Source organism: Somniosus microcephalus, chromosome 5 (assembly GCF_052327205.1).
Source record: "Somniosus microcephalus isolate GS21.2 chromosome 5, FLI_Smic_1.0, whole genome shotgun sequence".
In the NCBI taxonomy this organism is placed as follows: Eukaryota; Metazoa; Chordata; class Chondrichthyes; order Squaliformes; family Somniosidae; genus Somniosus; species Somniosus microcephalus.
In genome coordinates, this window is record NC_140991.1 from 77,086,219 (window position 1) to 77,106,388 (window position 20,170).

Below are 20,170 nucleotides of genomic sequence, written 5' to 3' on the forward strand. Positions count from 1 at the left end.
GGCCAACATTTGTTCATAGGTACCGTACTGGTTGTGTTACTGGAATGATCCAGAGACGTGAGTTCAAATCCCACCACGGCAGCTGGGGAATTTAAATTCAGTTAATTAATGAAATCTGGAATACAAAGCTAGTATCAGTAATGGTGACCAGGAAACTACCCGATCGTGGTAAAAAAAAAACCATTCTGGTTCACTAATGCCCTTTAGAGACGGGAATCTGCTGTCCTTACCTGGTCTGGCCTATATGTGACTCCAGCCCCACAGCAATGTGGTTCATTCTTAACTGCCGTCTGAAATGACCTCGCAAGCCACACAGTGGTATAATGCGGCTCACCACCACCTTCTCAAGGGCAATTAGGGATGGGCAATAAATGCTGGCCTTGCTGGCGACGCCCACATCCCGTAATGAATTTTAAAAAGTGACGCAATAATATACACTCACCGTGTGACAAAATAAATGACCTGACTGACACTTTTCCCCCTGTCCAAGTGCAGAAGTTTACCAAAGGTGTTTTCTTGAAGATAGAACTCCTTCAACTTAGATGCAGAATGAGGGAAATGTATTCCAATAGCACCTGGAGCTTTCCTTCACATTTGATAAAAGTGATTGACAGTGTATGCGTATCCAGATTATAAACCAGCGTACTGCATGATTTAGACAACAGTTGTCAAGAAAGCAACCAAACCATCTCATTCTGTACTGAAACACATTTTCACAATTCAACAAATGAATGAGTGATTTGAAACCAAAATGGTTTAAACAGATTTGTGCATGGAGAGTATTTTTTATTTAAAAGGTTACATCATATACCTGTTTAAACCAGTGACTTGCATTCTTCCTTGGCCGGGGTTAGCCTAGAATTTTTGTAAAATGGTTAATTCTCATAATAACCATACTTCAGGATCCAGCGCCAAATGTGTTATTTGTAAAATTAATAATATGCCAAGTCCTTTGACTCTACTTCAGTTCAAATTGTGTTAGAATATATCATTTTAAAATGTTCTCAAAGATGCCTTTGTGTTTTATTTATTAAATGGGCTTCAACAGTGCATCGTCTCCATCAGCTTATAAACGGCTGCTGATTTTGGTGTTTTTTTGCATTTGAATGTTGTTGTATTAGACTGATAATATGGTATATGTGTAGGTTTAAATTTTAATAGTGCACAGTCAATCCTAGGAAAGATATTGTCTTTTTTGATTTCTGATTGTTTTTAATTTTAACATTAAGACTGAGTGTTGTGGCTGGTTTTCTAGAGGATAATAATTTTGTATTATTTTCTCTCCAAGTCTTCTGGAAGAGGTGCAATAAGGAAAAACAGATTTAAAGGATCTGATGGTAGTACCTCATCAGATACCACCTCCAACAGCTTTGTGAGACAGGTAAGGTGCTGATTAAATGTTATTTTTTTTGTGCTCTTGGACAAACAGTACAATACTAATAATCAAACAACGACAGTATAATATTAAAACTTAAGGCAGATTGAATTGCTGTGTCCTGTGCACATAACTGCTCTGCCGGTGGACATTTCATTGTTCACATCCACTCAAGGATAGAAATACAGTGCTGTAATAATGAAAAAGTTAAAATAGACACTTTGTAGACACTTTGAATACTGATTGCTCTTTCCAAACGACAGAATTCACATTTTCTGTAACAAAATCAGTAGAAAAGGCAATTCTTCATCGATGAAAACCTCGATTTACAGAAATAACCTTTCAGGGTGTGTGATATTACTGCACTTTTGAATTGAACTCCTCATTCAATACCTAATATGAAGGCACACCTATAAAGTCTTATAATATTTTCATGTTATTGCAGTTACCAAACCCTAATCCCAAATCCATCTCTTTGTTTTTTCATACAAGTGCAAACTGTGTTTTTCTAGTCCATTGGGTATGAATCAGCTTCTATGTTTACAGAGAAAACTGCTTTACTTTATTGGAAACTCTTTCTAATGTTTTGTTCTTAATTTGTATATTATAGGGCTATTGGCTAAATAATATGAACTTCTTACAAAACCCATCAGAGCAACTTCTTTAACTATGGATGTGCTCTTAAATAATTATTTATTGTAGTGTTCTTTCAATCATAGGTGACATTAACATGGGAAAAGGGGAGAATGAAGTATATCTTCTCTACATTACCCAAAAAGGAAACATTACGGACTGGATTTTCTCAGCCCCGAGGAGGTGGGTACGGAGGCGGGACTGCCGGGAAAGTTGCAGAATTTGGGGGCGGGTGGCAAACCCGCCCCCAACCCGCCTCCATGCCCTCTTGCCAGGAGGCAGGAAGCTGTCCGGCCCCGGGTTCCGTCTCCTTGGTGGCGGGAAGGGATTAAAGCCTATTAACTGCCTGTTAACAGGTACTTAACAGGCAGAAAATAGGATTATCCCCATTTTTCGTGATGACGTGTGAGCTTCCCGACCTGGGGGAACCCTGCTGGGGTGTAGGAGGTGAGTAGGAGGTCTGCGGGGGTCGGAGGGGTCTGAAAGTGCAATGTAGAGGTGAGTGATGGGTGCAAGAGTGGAGTGGTAAGTATGTGAGTATTAGAAAATGTTAACTTTCCTTTGTTTCTCCCTACAGCCTTCAGCCGCTGTGGAGCCACAGTCTCTGACATCTCCATTGTAGAGATCACAGACTGGCTGTCGGATCCTCCGATCCAACGACCAGCTGTTTTCTGCAAAGTAGAAAGGTTTGATGAGTCCTGAACACAAGGACTCATCAAACTACACAGAATGTCAGTGTTTGACAGCTTCACAGAGCTGTCAAACAATGACATTTCTTCTCTCAAAAATTCATGACAGATAACACGTCATACGTGCTCCGTCACTGACTTACCCCTAATTGGCCTGCTGAGCCCGCTGGGCGGGCTTAACAAGGTCAATCAGGGGAAAATCCCGCTGGTTGGCCAGAAGCTGTTGGAGGCGGGACTGAAACCAGACAAGCAGCAGTTCCGCCTCCAACACGTCTCCATTCAGAAAATCCAGCCCGTTTCTTTAATCACAAATACCTGTAAAATGTTGAGCATTCAATGGCTGATTTCTTGGTCACTGAGTCTTGGAGAGGAGGTGACAAGCTAGTGAGCAGGAACATTGGATAGCAGCTGGTTGTGAGAAATAAAAACTCTGTTGCAAGTAGCAGACAAGCAACACTGTAGAACATATCAGGCTTGGAAGGCAGAAAATTGTGTGAAATGGCGACTAAAAATAAATCTGCTCAACTGTGACTGAATTCATGGCAAAAGACAAGATAAGAAGCAATCAGTTCAGATTCTATTTAATTTTCTTCAGTACCTTGATGTTGGGCTGAGCAGTGAAGGAGACCCTCACATATCCAGGCTGATCAAATCAGTGCTGTTTCTGTTGCACTTTTATACATATTTTTTTGATTAAGATTTGCAATAAATGCATATGTGAATGGATGGAGTTATCATCAGAGGCTGTTGTGATCCAGAACTGTGTTGCCACATCAGACAATTGTTTGTTACACAGCATGTGTAAATGTGTGTATATTTTAATTTTGTTACCTATGCCTAACCTGCTCATCTTTTTTCCCCATCCCCTCACACACTCGTTTGAAAGCAAAATTATGCCTCCTCGCTCAGTGTATGGTTTATGAAATAAACTCATCAGCAATTGAAGCAGTGGTGTGAAATACCATTAGCAACTCAAACAAGCATACTTCCTCTGTTAGACTATGTTATCACACCATACGAAGGTGTTTGTTAGCTGTCAGAGAACAAGAACACAAGCTTGGCAAAAAGTCTTCAGTGAAAAATAATGAAAATGCAAGGCTTTGAATAAATGTTTTTGGATGTTTTAACTATTCAAAACTAATACCTTGCAACTTAAAATTAGCTCTAGTGTTCTCAAACTTAATTTCAGTTATGATTTAAGTTGTTGTCAAACATAGCCCTGAAAGCAGCTATCAACATACTTCAATTCAACTGCTTTTAGTCTGAAATTTATAATGACAGCAACTCGTGGAGTTGAGTGCGAAAATACATTAAATCGTGCTAATAATTTAGTCATACTGTCAGATAATATTTTACTGTCGGCTGTGTTGAAGTGCTGACAACATGGACGCGTTTACTTAATTTCCTCTGGATGCATCAATTATAAAAATTGCACAGAAACATTATTAACTGAACAAGTTCCACATGATTTTGTGAGAGAGCAGCTTTTGTTTTTGGTGAGCGCTTTCCTAATAATACTACAGCAGAGAGAAAATGAACATGGCCTGCTTTGCTGTTAATGGGTTCTGTTATGTAAAAATATTCAACTTTTCTTGCTTGCACCGGTTTAAGACGCCTCTCAGGGGCTAGTTTTATACAATCCCATTTTCCTGCTATCTCTCCAAATGAATCGCATTTTCCTGCTTTCTCCCCATATTATTTTCAGACCTGCAAGGTGTCTTAATTAGGTGCAAACAAGAAAAATTGGCTGTTTTTATATGGACTTTACCTATAGATAATGCCAAAAAGAGAAGGATTTCCTGAATCTTCTTTGCTCCATTGTAAACATTCCCAGTATTCTTAGCCTCTCCTGATAACTCTGGTGGCTGATCTCTGGGATCAGTTTAGTTGCTCATCTTGGAACCTTCTCCAAAACCAGGATACCCTCACTGAAATACAGGGGGGAATTCTAACTGAAAAAATGGGTGGGTTAGGAGCGTGGGAGTACTTAAATTGTTAAAAATTGGAATCCCAACCTGAACCCGCCTCCAACCCGCCCACTTCTGGTTTTAACGGAGGTGGGATAGGGGTGGGCAGCCAACCCGCTGCCAGGAGGCGGGACTTCAATTTAAATAGTTTAATGAAGCTGGAAGCCTCTTCTTTAACGAGGATTTTGTTTTTAACTGTAGCTGGTCAGGTTTTACACATTTTGTATAACCCGGCAGTTACAGCAAGGCGAGGACTGCTGCATCCAGGAGGTAAGTGCCTTTACACTTATCTCCTGGATCCAGGGTCCCTGCCTAACACACCCCCACGATCAGAGACCCCCTCACGAGGCCTCCGAATACCACCCCAGGCCTCCCCCCCCACCACCACCACCACGAGGCTTCCGATCACCCGCCCCCGCCAACCCCCCCCACAGGCCTCAAATCAAGAGATTCAGGAGAATAGAGCCCTAGTTACTCTTGCCTTTCCTTATAACTCTGACCCCTCATCCTTGGTATCATTCTGGTACCTCTGTGTTGCACTTTCTGCAGGTCTATTATATCCCTCCTATAGCAAAGAGCCTAAAATGGCATACAGTTTTCCAACTGTGGCCGAAGCATTGTTTTTACAGACATTTTGATCTCTTTGCTTTTGTATGCAATCCCTCTCAATATAAATCCACAAATCTCATTTGCCTTTTCAGTTGCTTTTTTTTATCCTGCCTATCAACTTTTAGGAATTGTTTCACCCGCACAGCTAGATCCTTTTGCTCATCCACTACATTGGCAAATTTACCATTTAAACATGTACTTCCATTTTTTATTCTTGTTCCTAAAATGTACTATCTCACATGTTTCTGTATTAAACTGCATCTGCCACTTACCTGACCATTTTACTAACCTTTTATGCCCTCTTGTAGTTTCCTAAATTTTTCCTTACAGTTTATTACTCCTCCCAGTCTGGTATCTATCCCTTTATGTCTAAATCAGGATCATTTATATATAGATGGAGAACAAATTTAGCCCAACATCAATCCCTGGGGCATCTCATTAATCACTGCCTGGCAGTATTAGACATATTCATTTACCACAACTGTCTGATGCTTGCCTTTCAGTTATTTCTCGGTCAGTTTTTATCAAATGTGATATGATAGAGCAGGAGCTTCTTTTCCAAACAAATTGGCTTTAAGCATTTTCTAAATGGTTGCACCCCAATTTCCTTCGCCCGGAGATTGTGACATCATCGCCGTGCACATTGCCCTGGTGGCGCCCCGGACCCGAAATTGACTTCCGCCCCCTGCAGCAGTGCCGGACGAAAACATCGACAGCTGTAGGAGGCATGCATCAGGCGGCCGGCCGCTACGGGGGTGATGATTAAAGGCGAGGTGGCTGAGGTAAGTAAAAAAAAGTACCTTGTTGCAGTTTTTTTCGCCAGTTCCTGCCCGAGATCGATCAATCCGACACTCTGCTTGAGTGCCGGGCTGATCGCATGGGATCGCCTTGGTGGTCCAGGTAGGTACTTTTTATATTGCAGAGCCTGCAGTGATGGCCCTTCCCTTTAAGGGAGGAAAGGAGCCATTGAACGCAGCAGCGCAGCACGGCCCAATGTGCAGCGCTGCTGAAGTCTCCGCCCTGCCTGCTGCCGATTGCACTCCAAGAAGGAAGTGGAGTGCTTGATTTAGCACTCCACTTCCTTCCTGGAGTGCAAAACCAAATTTTTTTAAAGTTAAGAAATGTTAGCGCCTGGTGCTAATTTTCTCAACTTTTAAAATTTAGCACCCCAAACGGGGCTATAATGAATTTCTCCCCCTAAGAGTTGTAGGTTTTATTTATTTTTGGAGGAGGCGAAGGAACTAACTTTCTGGCTACTTTCTACTTATTTGGCTAAATTTCTCTTTGTTCATGCAAGTATTGACTCTAATGTAAACAAATTCCTAATATATGCAGTACAATAACAACTTGTATTTATATAGCACCTTTAACATAAAGAATATGCCAACATGCTTCAAAAGTAGGCGTTGGGAAAACAGATGTCAAGGCAGGAGGAGAGGGATTAGGAAGAGTGGCTGAATTTCGGTGAAGAGATAAGTATTGTAAAAATGTAATTATTTCATGTTGATTGACTACTAGCAAAGTGAAGATCTGTCCACAGAGTGTATTTTGCCTATACAAAAGAGACAATGCGAATTCTAGGACCTGGCCCGCTCAAGTACATCACTTGTTCTCCCCCCGCACCCCCACTGTGCCCTGCAAAGTAACTGCCCTAAGAGGCTCTCTTTAACTTTTTAAGGAGACCGCAATTGAATAATAATTTTAAAATTTCTCCCTTTGCTTTGGGGTTCAGACCATGATCCCAGACTCCTCCCCTGATTAAAGGGGAGGACCCTAGTGCTGCGCGCACCAGGGCCCTGCCGGACCACCGGGGAGCGGGGTGCCATGGAAACAGCCCGGCACTCAAGAGGAGTGCTGGGCTGAGCGATCACTGCCGGCACTCCGCATACAAATGTTAAAGGTGGGCAGGTGCTGCAATCTGCCAAAATAAAAATGACCGCCCGACACCTGCCCTTTAAGTAGCGCCGCTGCCCGTTACTGCTGCTGCAAAACCACCTCCTGATCCTGTCGGTCCCATCGCCCGCCGATAGTTCAGGGGGCGCAAGGGAAGTTTGCGGCCAGGGCGCAAACGGGGCGCTGCACACGGCGATGACGTCACCATTGGCATGCGCAGCTACCGCCGCCGCTAACTTCCCGCTGAATTTCGTGGGAGGCATTAGCGGTGCTGCACCCGGGCGCTAGGGCATTTGTGCCCCGTTAGCGCCCCGCTAGCGCCCCCGGGGGCACTAACGAGAGGTGCAAATCAACCCAATTTCTCCCCCATAATTTTTAGATCAATTGCTGGGACATTATCCATTAAATGTGTCTGTCTGTTGTTGTTCAGTAATAAAATTTAACCATATTGCTGTCAGTTGATTTTCCTGTAGTGGTTCATATTTAACATAATTTAGTTCTTTCAGTATTTTTTCTGCGTCTTTAAAGTACCATTCTTAAATTAGCAGTGTTGAAATCATTTGCTAAATTATTATTTGGCTGTTTTAGGTTGTAATTTTTATTTAATGCCTCAGTTATTAGACAATTATATTAAAATAGTGCTGTGGCAATTTAGCCAGGCCTCAAAGAAACCATTTCACTCACATCCAGCAGGAGGGCAGTGAGTAATCGAATTTCTTTCTCATCTAAGACTGACCTCTCCCTGGGGTGAAATATTTGTAGTTTTGCAATGGCATAATCCATTATGTACATGACCGTTTTAGAAATACATTAAATATGACAGTTCAGTAGATATATGTACAATTTAATAAGTCGGTTAAATGGGAAAATGTATCTGAAATGATATGTACTCAGGTGAAAATGCAATAACTGGAAGGAAGTATCAGCATATAGTCAGAAATCAACTAAACAATTTTGCCAGTCTGATGTTCCTTTTAACATAAGAAATAGGAGCAGGAGTAGGCCATTCGGCCCCTCGAGCCTGTTCCACCATTCAATAAGATCATAGCTGATCTTCTACCTCAACTCCCCCTTCCCGCACTATCCCCATATCCCTTGATTCCCTTAGTATCCAAAAATCTATCGATTTCTGTGTTGAATATACTCAACGACTGAGCAGCCACAGCCCTATGGGGTAGAGAATTCCAAAGATTCATAAGTCTTTGAGTGAAGAAATTTCTCCTCATCTCAGTCCTAAATGTTTATCTAGCTGGCATGAATGAGCTTCATTATAACAGCTCATTCTTTTCCCTCCAGTGTCTATTTGCATGCACGTCTGTGCTGCATCGTAAGCGTGTCTACCCCTGCACAGCAACACTACAAATTTGGGAGGAACCTGGAGTACTCAGTGACGTAATAAAGACTCACTACGCACTTGGTTGAACATAAAGCAAGACTTTAATCGACTTGTAACAAAACATGGAGATCTAGTTAGTAGTCACTAGCTTCCTGTTTCCAGATTGTCTCTGGCCAAGTTAGGCCCACGCCCAAGTATTTATACTCCTCGGACGGCGCCCTCAGCTGGCCGTCGAGTAGTACTCCCTGAGTTACTTCTTGTAGAAGTTGCGATTTATGACATTCTTCCTCCCTAAAAGGTTTGGAAGCCCAGTCTTCCTTTAACGGACTAGGCGGACCAAAAATAGCCGTAGTCATTTAGCTTTCTGCTTGTGACCGGAAGGCACGTCTCCCCGGACCGTGTCCTGGTCCCTGGGTCGCTTGGCCCGTACCGGTAAGTCGGTAGAGTCCGCGTCGTCTTGATCGTCCTGTGGAGGATAGGAATATCATGACTCCGGGTGCGGGTCCCCACAGGCGCAGAGCTGGCCTCATCCTGGGTCGTAGCCGGAGATTGTCCGGCGTCCTGGTTTCGGGTGGCCATCCTACGGGGAGCGTTCGGCTCCCTGAGTTGATCCGGTAGCACTGCCGGCAGATACCTCGATGTCCCAGGTAGGGCGTCATCTTCATAGGGGTGCGGAATGTTGACATCATCGTCGTGGGATCCGTCATCATTCGGGCCTGTGTGATCGGTTGGGCAGGGAGCCAGATCTCTGAGCGAGACAGTGGACACCCGGCCATCAGGGTACCGCACGTGCGCATACGTGGGGTTTACCTCCGCAAAATCTACCTCGTCAACGAGAGACCGGACGAACCTCCGGGGTAGCACAGGGCCTGGAGCCACCAACCATGACGGTAGAGATGTCCCATGTGTAGAGCGACGCCGGAACTTGAAGAATCGCTCATGAGGCGTGACATTAGTGGATGTGGAGAGAAGAGACCAAATAGAGTGTAACACGTTGGGGAGCAAAGTTTCCCACTGCTGGTCTGGTAGGTTGCGTGACCTCAGTGCCAGACGGACAGCGTTCCAGATGATGGCATTGTATCATTCAACCTGTCCGTTGCCGATTGGGTGATATGGTGTTGTCTTACTTGAGGCGATTCCCCGTTGGGAGAGATAACCTTTAAGTTCACTTGACATAAAGGAGGGACCCCGATCCGTGTGGATAAAATTGGCCGTCCTGCAAAGGGAAAAGACCTGATCGAGGCATTTAATTACCGTAGAGGTAAGCATATTAGGACGGGGGAAGGCAAAGGGAAAGCGTGAATACTCGTCTACCATTGTAAGTAGGTAGGTTTTCCACGTCGGCGAAGGCAATGGCCCTTTAAAGTCTATGCTGAGCCTCTGCATAGGCTGCATTGCATGTATGAGTAAGCCATCTGATGGGCGGAAGAATTGTGGTTTCAATTCTGCACAAATCCTACAGGAGGAGCATGTTTTCTTTACGTCCTCCGTTGAGAATGGTAGATTTTTGGAGCGCACAAAGTGCAACATACGGGTAACGCCAGGATGGCATAAGTCCATATGCAAATCCGCCAGAGTCGACATTGACATTGAAGAACAAAATGCCCGTTTGAAGGTATCTGGGGCCACATTCTGTTTGCCAGGTCGGTAAAGGATAGTATATCCAAAGGTGGCCAGCTCCATCCTCCAGAGTTGAATTTTATTATTTTTGACTTTCGTGCGCTTCTGGTTATCCAACATGAAGGCCACGGAGCGCTGGTCAGTTATGAGCGTGAAATGACGCCGAGCAAGAAAATGACTCCATTGGCGTACAGCCTCAATGATGGCTGTAGCCACCTTCTTGATGGGGGGGTAATGGAGCTTGCTACCCTGCAAGGTTCTGGATAGGAATGCCACGGGTCGACCACCTTGATTCAAGGTAGCCGAGATCGCCACCTCCGATGCATTGCATTCGACCACAAAAGGAAGGTTTTCGTCAATGGAGCGAAGCATGGCTTTCTCCAGCTGTCATTTGAGGAGGTTGAAGGCAGAAATAGCCGTTGCTTCCAATGGAAAAGACTTTGCATGAAGCAGGGGCTGTATTTTATCGGAGAAGTGAGGTATCCACTTTGCGTAATAAGCAAACATGCCAAGTGCCCGACGAAGAGAGCCGAGATTTGTAGGGGGAGGGAGCTCCTGAAGTGGACGAAGTCGCTCTGGGTCCAGTTTAATAACACCATTGCCCACCCAGTAGCCTAGAATGTTCACTGATGGCACCGATTTCACCGATTTGGATTCGTTTAATGTTAAGTGGCGACGACGGAGAACGTCAAAAAATCTCTGAAGATTGGCATCATGCTCCTTTTGATCATGGCCGGCAATAGTGATATTGTCTAAATATGGAAAGGTATCCGTCAAGTTCTCTTGCCGGACTAGGCCATCCATTGCCCGTTGGAAGATGGCCACCCCATTGGTGACCCCAAATGGAAGGCGACGAAACTGATAAAGCCGACCATTGGCCTCAAAGGCCATATACTTCTTGTCAGAGTCTTTCAGCGGTACCTGATGGTATGCGCTCTTCAAATCGAAGGTTGAAAATACCTTGTATTTGGCAAGGTTGTTGACCATGTCATCTATGCGTGGTAGCGGGTAGGCATCCAGATCAGTATATTAATTAATAGTCTGCGAATAATCAATACACAGACGTTTCTTATGTTGTTTTAAAGGGTTTTTCACAACGATGACTTGAGCCCGCCAGGGAGATGAACACAGCTCGATAATACCGTCAGCTAAAAGGCGAGAGATTTTTGCCTCGATAAATGCTCGGTCATCTTGGCTAAAGCGCCGCGATTTAGTGGCTATGGGTTTACAGCGGGGGGAGGGATTGGCAAACAGGGAGGGCTCACCGAGTAAGGCCGCCGAGAGCGCACAAAACGGCACCTTAGAAATGGTAAGCTCCGGCTTCGACCCTCCAAACTCAAAAGTGAGTCTTTTGTGCTGCTTCAGGAAGTCCTGTCCCAGAAGCACATCGCTGCATAAGTTTTCGAGTACTCCGAGCCGGGTGGAGAGATAAGTGCAGCCATCGAGGATGAGGTTAACAAGACAGAAGCCAGAAGAATTGGTGGTCAGAGTCGTCAGAGCCATTGCAATCTCCCTGTCCGAGGGATAAATGTGCAGTTTTAACCTGCTGACAGCTCGCTTACTGATGAAGCTGTCAGAGCTGCAGGAGTCGATTAGCGCGCTTAGAGTGTGCCCATTTACTGAAACCTTCGTGGCTGCATGGGACAAACTGATGGGAGGAGGGGCAATTTTTCCTTCGGCAGCTGTAGCCTTAGCAGTGGTTCTTGGGGGAGGAGCAGCTCCATAGATAGCAGCTGTGAAGCTAACAGGAGCTCTCGACTGGTATACTTTAGAGGAGCGGCCTTTCTTGTTAGCAGAGGCCCGTGACTGGCCTCTAGGGTAGGGTCGTCGCCCGTTAGAGTAGAGTCATCATCAGCGGGGGCATTCCGCCCGAGACCTATCGAAAGACTTATTAAAGGTGATAGCCGCCGCCCGTGCACGTGGTGGGAGATAAGTGTCTGCATTCTTCTTGGCCAAGTCCAGGGAACACACCTGGTCATAAGCAGCCCGTAAATTGAGGGTTTTATTTTCCAGCAGGCGCTGACGTATAAAAGGGGATGCAATCCCATTGATAAAGGAATCGCGGATTAGTTCCTCTTGATACTGTTCAGCTGTAACCGCTTTAAGGTTACAATCTTTGCTGAGCCTGCGAAGTTTCTGGAGGAATTCATCGAGTGATTCCCCAGGCTGCTGCCGAGTTGTGGCCAGTAGGTGTCGAGCAAAGATTTAATTCAGGGACTTGACATATAGCTGCTGTAAAATTTGGATAGCAGCGTCGTAGTCTATACAGTCTTCAATATAATCATACACATGAGGGGATACGTAGTTAATAAGCATTCATAACTTATTGGGGCATCCGCCCCACATTCTTCAAGAAAAGTTGCTAAAGGTACGAAACCAATGTTTCCATACCTTCGCTGCCGCAGGTGCATTCGGGTCCAGGTCGAGACGAGCGGGTCTAAGGAGTTTTTCCATGATGGATCAGTTTCTTGCCCAAGTTCCTTTCTGCGGTTCGAGTTGTAGCTGGTTGTTCCGAATCACCCAAAGCGTGGAGACGATAACAAGTCGATTAAATTGACGTAATAAAGACTCACTACGCACTTGGTTGAACATAAAGCAAGGCTTTAATCAACTTGTAACAAAACATGGAGGTCTAGTTAGTAGTCACTAGCTTCCTGTTTCCAGATTGTCTCTGGCCAAGTTGGGCTCACACCCGAGTATTTATACTCCTCGGACAGCGCCCTCAGCTGGCCATCCATAGAAACATAGCAACATAGAAGATAGGAGCAGGAGTAGGCCATTCGGCCCCTCGAGCCTGCTCCGCCATTCAATTTGATCATGGCTGATCATCCAAATTCAGTACCTGGTCCCTGCTTCCTCCCCATATCCCTTGATCCCTTTAGCCTTAAGAAACATATCCAACTCCTTCTTGAAAATATTTAATGAACTGGCCTCCACCGCCTTCTGTGGTAGAGAGTTCCACAGGTTCACCACTCTCTGGGTGAAGAAATTCCTCCTCATTTCTGTCCTAAATGGCCTACCCTTTATCCTTAGACTGTGTCCCCTGGTTCTGGACTCCCTGACCATCGGGAACATCCTTCCTGCATCTAGTCTGTCTAGTCCTGTCAGAATTTTATAAGTTTCAATGAGATCACCTCTCATTCTTCTAAATTCCAGCGAATACAAGCCCAATCGACCCAATCTCTCCTCATACGTCATTCCTGCCATCCCAGGTATCAGCCTGGTGAATCTTTGCTGAACTCCTTCCATGGCAAGAACATCCTTCCTCAGATAAGGCGACCAAACTGCACACAATACTCAAGATGTGGTCTCACCAAGGCCCTGTACAACTGCAGCAAGACATCCTTATTCCTGTACTCAAACCCTCTCGCTACAAAGGCCAACATTTGCCTTGTTAACCGCCTGCTGCGCCTGCATGCTTACCTTGAGCGACTGGTGCACAAGGACACCTAGGTCTCGTTGCACTTCCCCTTCTCCCAATCTATTGCCATTTAGATAATAATCTGCCTTCCTGTTTTTGCCACCAAAGTGGACAACCTCACATTTATCCACGTTATATTGCATTTGCCATGTTTCTGTCCAACCACCCAGCCTGTCCAAATCATCTTGGAGTTTCTCGACATCCAGCTTTGTGTCGGCTGCAAATTTGGAGATATTACATCTAGTTCCCTTGTCTAGATCATTAATATATATTGTGAATAGCTGGGGTCCAAGGACCAATCCCTGCGGCACCCCACTAGTCACTGCCTGCCACTTGGAAAAAGACCCGTTTATTCCAACTCTTTGCTTTCTGTCTGCCAACCAGTTCTCTATCCAAGTCAATACCTTGCCCCCAATCCCATGTGCCTTAACTTTATATGCTAATCTCTTATGTGGGACCTTATTGAAGGCCTTCTGAAAGTCCAGATACACCACATCCACTGGTTCTCCCTTATCTATTTTACCAGTTACATCCTCAAAAAATTCCAGTAGATTAGTCAAGCACGATTTACGTTTTGTATATCCATGTTGACTTTGTCCGATCCTGTCACTGTTTCCCAAGTGCTCTGCTATTACATCTTTTATAATGGACTCTAGCATTTTCCCCACCACCGATGTCAGGCTTACCGGTCTGTAATTCCCCGTTTTCTCTCTACCACCCTTTTTGAATAGTGGGGTAACATTAGCTACACTCCAATCCATGGGTACTGTTTCAGATTCCATCGAATGTTGGAAGATGATCAGCAATGCATCTACTATTTCTAGGGCCACTTCCTTAATACCCTAGGATGTAGATTATCAGGCCCTGGGGATTTATCGGCCTTCAATCCCATCAGTTTCCCTAACACCATTTCCTTACAAATACTGATTTCTTTCAGTTCCTTCCTTTCATCAGACCCTATGTTCCCTGGCATCTCTGGGAGGTTATTTGTGTCCTCCTTTGTGAAGACAGAACCAAAATATGTATTTAGTTGGTCTGCCATTTCTTTGTTCCCCATTATAAATTCCCCTGATTCTGACTGCAAGGGACCTATGCTTGACTTCACCAATCTTTTTCTCTTCACATATATATAAGAGCTTTTACAGTCAGTTTTTATGTTCCCTGCAAGCTTACTCTCATTCTATTTTCCCCTTTGTAGTGTATATACCCGTCTACCTTTAAGGGAACTATTGAATGTAACCGTTCACCTTTAAGAGGACTACTTTCGGGTGGCACTATTTGTTTGGCTTCTGTATACTGTAATACCGATAGTGACCACACCAGTATATAAGTGTTGTGGCATGATTGCTGGGGCAGATTCGCCCGGACCTTCGAATAGTAAAGACCTGTTTGTTTGTTACTTCTGAAGTCTGTGTATTTATTAACTGCACAACCCACAGACTTTACAGTGGCGATGAGTCTGATCGTACCCTGCGGCAAGATTACCAAAAGCAACGAAGAGCGTCGAAGAGAGACAACCGCCCTCGTCGTGCTACCAAAAGAAAACACGAAGCTGCAACAACAGAAAGCAGGAAGACTAACAACAAAAGCTGTATCAGCAACAGGCACTGACTACCCTTCTGCCACGGTGCGGAGTGAGCCGACCAGCAAGAAACAAGGCGGCCGAAGAGACTGTGAGTAGGGGAAGGGGTAGAAGTATCCGGAGGATAAGGGCAGAGCACTCGACCTTGGTCGAGGGGGAGCTGTGCCGGCCAAAGGTCGGGTCCAACGGCGTCGGGTGACAGCCGGACCGCGATCGGCGGGAACAATCCGGGCAGCGACCGCAGCCACGAAGCACTGAGCCTGCGAGTAGGCGCGGGAAGAGAAACCCAGCCGCAGCCGGGGAGGGAAACACCGGTCTGCAAGAGGGCTGGGGAGGCGAACGGGAACCGTGCGGGTGAGAGCCAGGTGCGGAGAGAGAGACTGCGAGGAGCCAGTCCAGCGGCTGAGCTGTTCTCCACCAACGGGGTACTCAGAGCCGGCAAATCCGAACGTGCGGGAGTGAGAGAGAGACACAGCCGAAAACGGGGTGAGAGACTGCGCGAGAGCCAGTCCAGCGGCTGAACTGTCCTCCGTTAACGGAGAGTACCCAGCGCCGGTAGAGCCGTGCGGGCGGGAGGAAAAGACAGAACCAAGTAAGGGGAGCTGTGCGGAAGCCAGCCCAGCGGCTGAACCTGTCCGCTGTGGGGAAAGTGTTCCCCTTCCACCAGGGAAGAAACGCGGGAAGCCGCCATTAGGCGGGGAAGACGATTGAAGTGGGCGGGGCGAGAAGGAAAGAGAGGGAAACCGCCATTTTCGCGGGAAAACCGCCATCTTAGAAATAAACAAATAAATAAGAATACTTGAAGAAATACTTGTGTTGTACCCAAGGAAAGAAAGATGCCTAAGCGGGCGGACATCAACGAGTTCAATTCGGAGATAGAAGACTGGGCCACGTACATAGAACATATTGAGATACATTGTAAGGCTAACAAAATAGCTAAGGAGGAAAAAGCTTTAACCTTACTTAACATGATGGGTGCGAAAACATTCGGGGTGTTGAAGAATCTTCTCTCACCAGCTAAACCGGCAGATCAGACTTTCGATGATATTGTAGCAGTGCTGAAGGATCACTTGAACCCCACACCGTTGATGCTGGCTGAACGATTCAAATTCTATGCAAGAACGCAGAGGAAAGACGAAAGCAATGCGGAATACTTGGTCGAACTGCGTAGGATAGCGAAATACTGCCAGTTTGGAGGGAATCTGACAGAGGCACTGCGGGATAAGTTCGTATGCGGATTGTCCAAAGAAGGAACGCAGAAGCGACTACTGGAAGAAAATAACCTCACACTGGACAGGGCTGTCCTCATAGCTGCATCGCATGAAGCCGCAGCGAAAGGAACGGCGGAAATGCAGCTAAAGGCGGCGGCACTAGGGGTGGACCAAATTACTTCGAGCACAACAAAATGCTACCGTTGTGGGAAGACAACACACGACCAGAATCAATGCTGGGGTAAAAACCAAGAATGCAGGAAATGTGGCAAGATCGGGCACATAGCTAAGGTATGCCGGTCAGGAGCAACGTACAACAATAAGAAGTCACCACAAAAATGGTACGGGAAGGTACAAGAGGTGACTAAGAAGAACCTGAGGGAACAGAGGTCGGTCTCACACTCCAAATGCAAAGGACTGGACAGTCTGAGAATTCACAACGTGAGCAATGAAGCTGACCGACAAACTATCTGGATAACGCTACAGATTGCAAAGGTCCAAGTAAAAATGGAAGTGGACACCGGATCGGCGTTGACGGTCATGAATAAGCATGACTATAAGAAATTTTTCAAGCATATTCCACTACGGGATATGGAACTAGTACTACAGACATACACGGGGCACAAGGTATTCCCCATCGGCATGATAGAAGTCAAGGTGAGATACAAGGATAAAGATCATCACCGGTTGGACCTGTATGTATTGCCTGAGGGAGGACCACCACTTCTGGGACGGGAGTGGATCCGAAAAATAAAATTGGACTGGCAGTCACTAAACACCATGACGGTGGATTCCGAAAAAGAGGATGTCAAACCTGAACGGTTGTCCAGAATATTGGACGAAGCTAAGGAGGTATTCCAGCAGGGACTGGGAACACTGCGAGGGATTAAAGCAAAGGTTAAGATTGCAGAAAATGCAAGCCCAAAGTTTTTTAAGGCCAGATCAGTACCTTACGCAATACGACCAGCTGTGGAGGCAGAACTGGAAGAACTTGAACGATCAGGGGTTCTGTCAAAAGTGGACTGGAGTGAGTGGGCCACGCCCATTGTTCCCGTCATGAAGTCCTCACCGAGTAATAAGCCAGGGGGACCGGGGAAGGTCCGTATCTGCGGAGATTTCAAGATTACTGTGAATCCGGTGCTTCACACGGTACAATACCCGCTTCTGCGGATTGAAGATATCTTTGCTTCGTTGGCTGGAGGGAAACATTTCACGAAAATAGATCTGGCTCAAGCATATCTACAGATGGAGGTCGAGGAAGAGTCACGCCAGTACCTCACCATCAACACTCACAGAGGCTTGTATCGCTACAATAGACTGGTCTTTGGGGTAGCTTCGGCGCCAGCAATTTGGCAGAGGGCCATGGAACAGGTGTTACAAGGAATTCCAAGCACGCAGTGCTACTTAGATGACATTTTAATCACGGGAAAAGATGAGGAAGAACACCTCACGAATTTGAAACTGGTACTCACCAGGTTGAAGGAATATGGCCTTCGGGTTAATCGCAAGAAGTGTGAGTTCTTCCAAAAACGGATCTCATACTGCGGTCATGTCATTGACCGAGAGGGACTGCATAAGTCACCCGAAAAGATTGAAGCGGTTGTGAAGGCCCCCGCTCCAGGAAACGTATCTCAGTTAAGATCATTCTTGGGGTTGATTAATTACTATCACAAGTTTCTGCCGAATTTATCCACGGTACTGCATCCGCTGAATGACCTGTTGCGGAAAGAAACACCATGGAAGTGGAGTGAAGAATGCAAAAAGGCTTTTCGCAGGAGCAAGGAGTTGATTACCTCTGAAGAAGTGTTGGCTCATTTCAACCCAGCATTACCCCTTCGTCTAGCTTGCGATGCTTCCCCGTACGGAATTGGGGCAGTACTCTCGCACAGGCTACCAAATGGCTCGGAAAGGCCAGTGGCTTTCGCGTCCCGATCATTGACACCCGCGGAGCAAAATTACGCCCAAATAGATAGGGAGGCCCTCAGTCTTGTGTGGGGCGTGAAGAAATTCAACCATTACCTACAATGTAAAAAGTTCACATTGTTGACAGACCACCAGCCGTTGGTGTCCATATTCAACCCAAATAAGGCCGTTTCCACCATGACAGCACAAAGGTTACAAAGGTGGTCCGTGTTACTTGGGGCACACCAATACGAAATTGAGTACAAAAGGTCTAAACAGCATGGAAATGCTGATGGGTTGTCACGCTTGCCATTGCCGATGGTAGAAGAAGCGAGTATAGTGGACCCAGTAGAGTTGTTCCACTCATCCATAGTGGAGTGTCTACCGATAACAAACTCAATGATTGAGAATGAGACAAGGAATGACCCGACTCTTTCACGAGTCTATGATGTAACGGTGGAGGGATGGCCAGCACAGAGCGACCCAACACTGCAAGCATTTGCACAGAGGAAAGAACAACTGTCTGTGTGTCGAGGAACCCTGATGTGTGGATCTAGAGTGGTGATTCCACCCAAACTCCAAAAGAAGGTGCTAAAGGAGCTGCACGAAGGACATCTGGGGGGAGTAAAGATGAAAAATCTAGCAAGAGCGTTTGTGTGGTGGCCAGGCATTGATGGAGACATAGAGGAGATCACGAAGAACTGCCTAGGATGTCAGAGGGTTCAGAACGTGCCACCCCAGGCTCCTCTGCATCCATGGGAGTGGCCCTCATCACCTTGGCAAAGAGTACACATCGACTTTGCTGGTCCATTCATGGACTCGATGTTTCTAATAGCGGTGGATGCCCACTCCAAGTGGCCGGAAGTAATTAAGATGACCACCACCACGACGGAAAAAACCATCGCAGTGTTAAGGACCATGTTTGCTCGGAATGGCCTGCCGGAACAGATCTGTTCTGATAATGGACCACAATTTGTGTCCGAAGAATTCAAGAAATTCTTAAAGAGCAATGGGGTTAAACATTACACGTCAGCCCCATACCATCCCGCCTCCAATGGATTGGCTGAAAGGTTTGTCCAGACCTTCAAGAAGGCCGTAAAGGCCATGAGCAATGAAAATATAGGTCTGCAACATAAGGTGGATAGCTTTTTGTTGGCATACCGAAATGCGACACATGCGGTCACAAATCAAACTCCCGCAATGATGTTCTGTAATAGACGCCTAAGATGCCGGCTGGATTTACTAAAACCAAACGTCAGAAGAGACGTAGAGAATCGGCAATTCCAGGGCATGAATGACAGGGTCACTAGATCTTTCCAGATCGGTCAACGAGTTTTGGCCCGGGACTACCGTACTGAGAAATGGCAGCCTGGAACTATTGGGAAAAGGCTGGGGCCATTGATGTACACCGTGGACATTGGAGACAATATAATAAGGCGCCATGTTGACCAAATCATAGGGTCCACCACAAATGGGCCACCGACTTCACCACCTTATCTGGGTAATGTTGAAACTGAGATACCCAGAACACCTACTTCCGATCTAGTGATACTGGAGTCAGCTGAACCTGACACGGCTTTTCAAGCCGAATCGACCTTGCCAGAAGCACCTCCTAGCCCGCCTGAAATGACGACACCACTGCGGCGTTATCCTGACAGAATCCAGAAACCCCCGGAAAGACTGAATCTATGAACTGTCTTACATAAACCTGTATATATGTTAGAATGTATGTTCACTATGGACTTAGTAAGTAATAAGCTAAAAAGGGTGGATTGTAGTGTATGTACCCGTCTACCTTTAAGGGAACTATTGAATGTAACCGTTCACCTTTAAGAGGACTACTTTCAGGTGGCACTATTTGTTTGGCTTCTGTATACTGTAATACTGATAGTGACCACACCAGTATATAAGTGTTGTGGCATGATTGCTGGG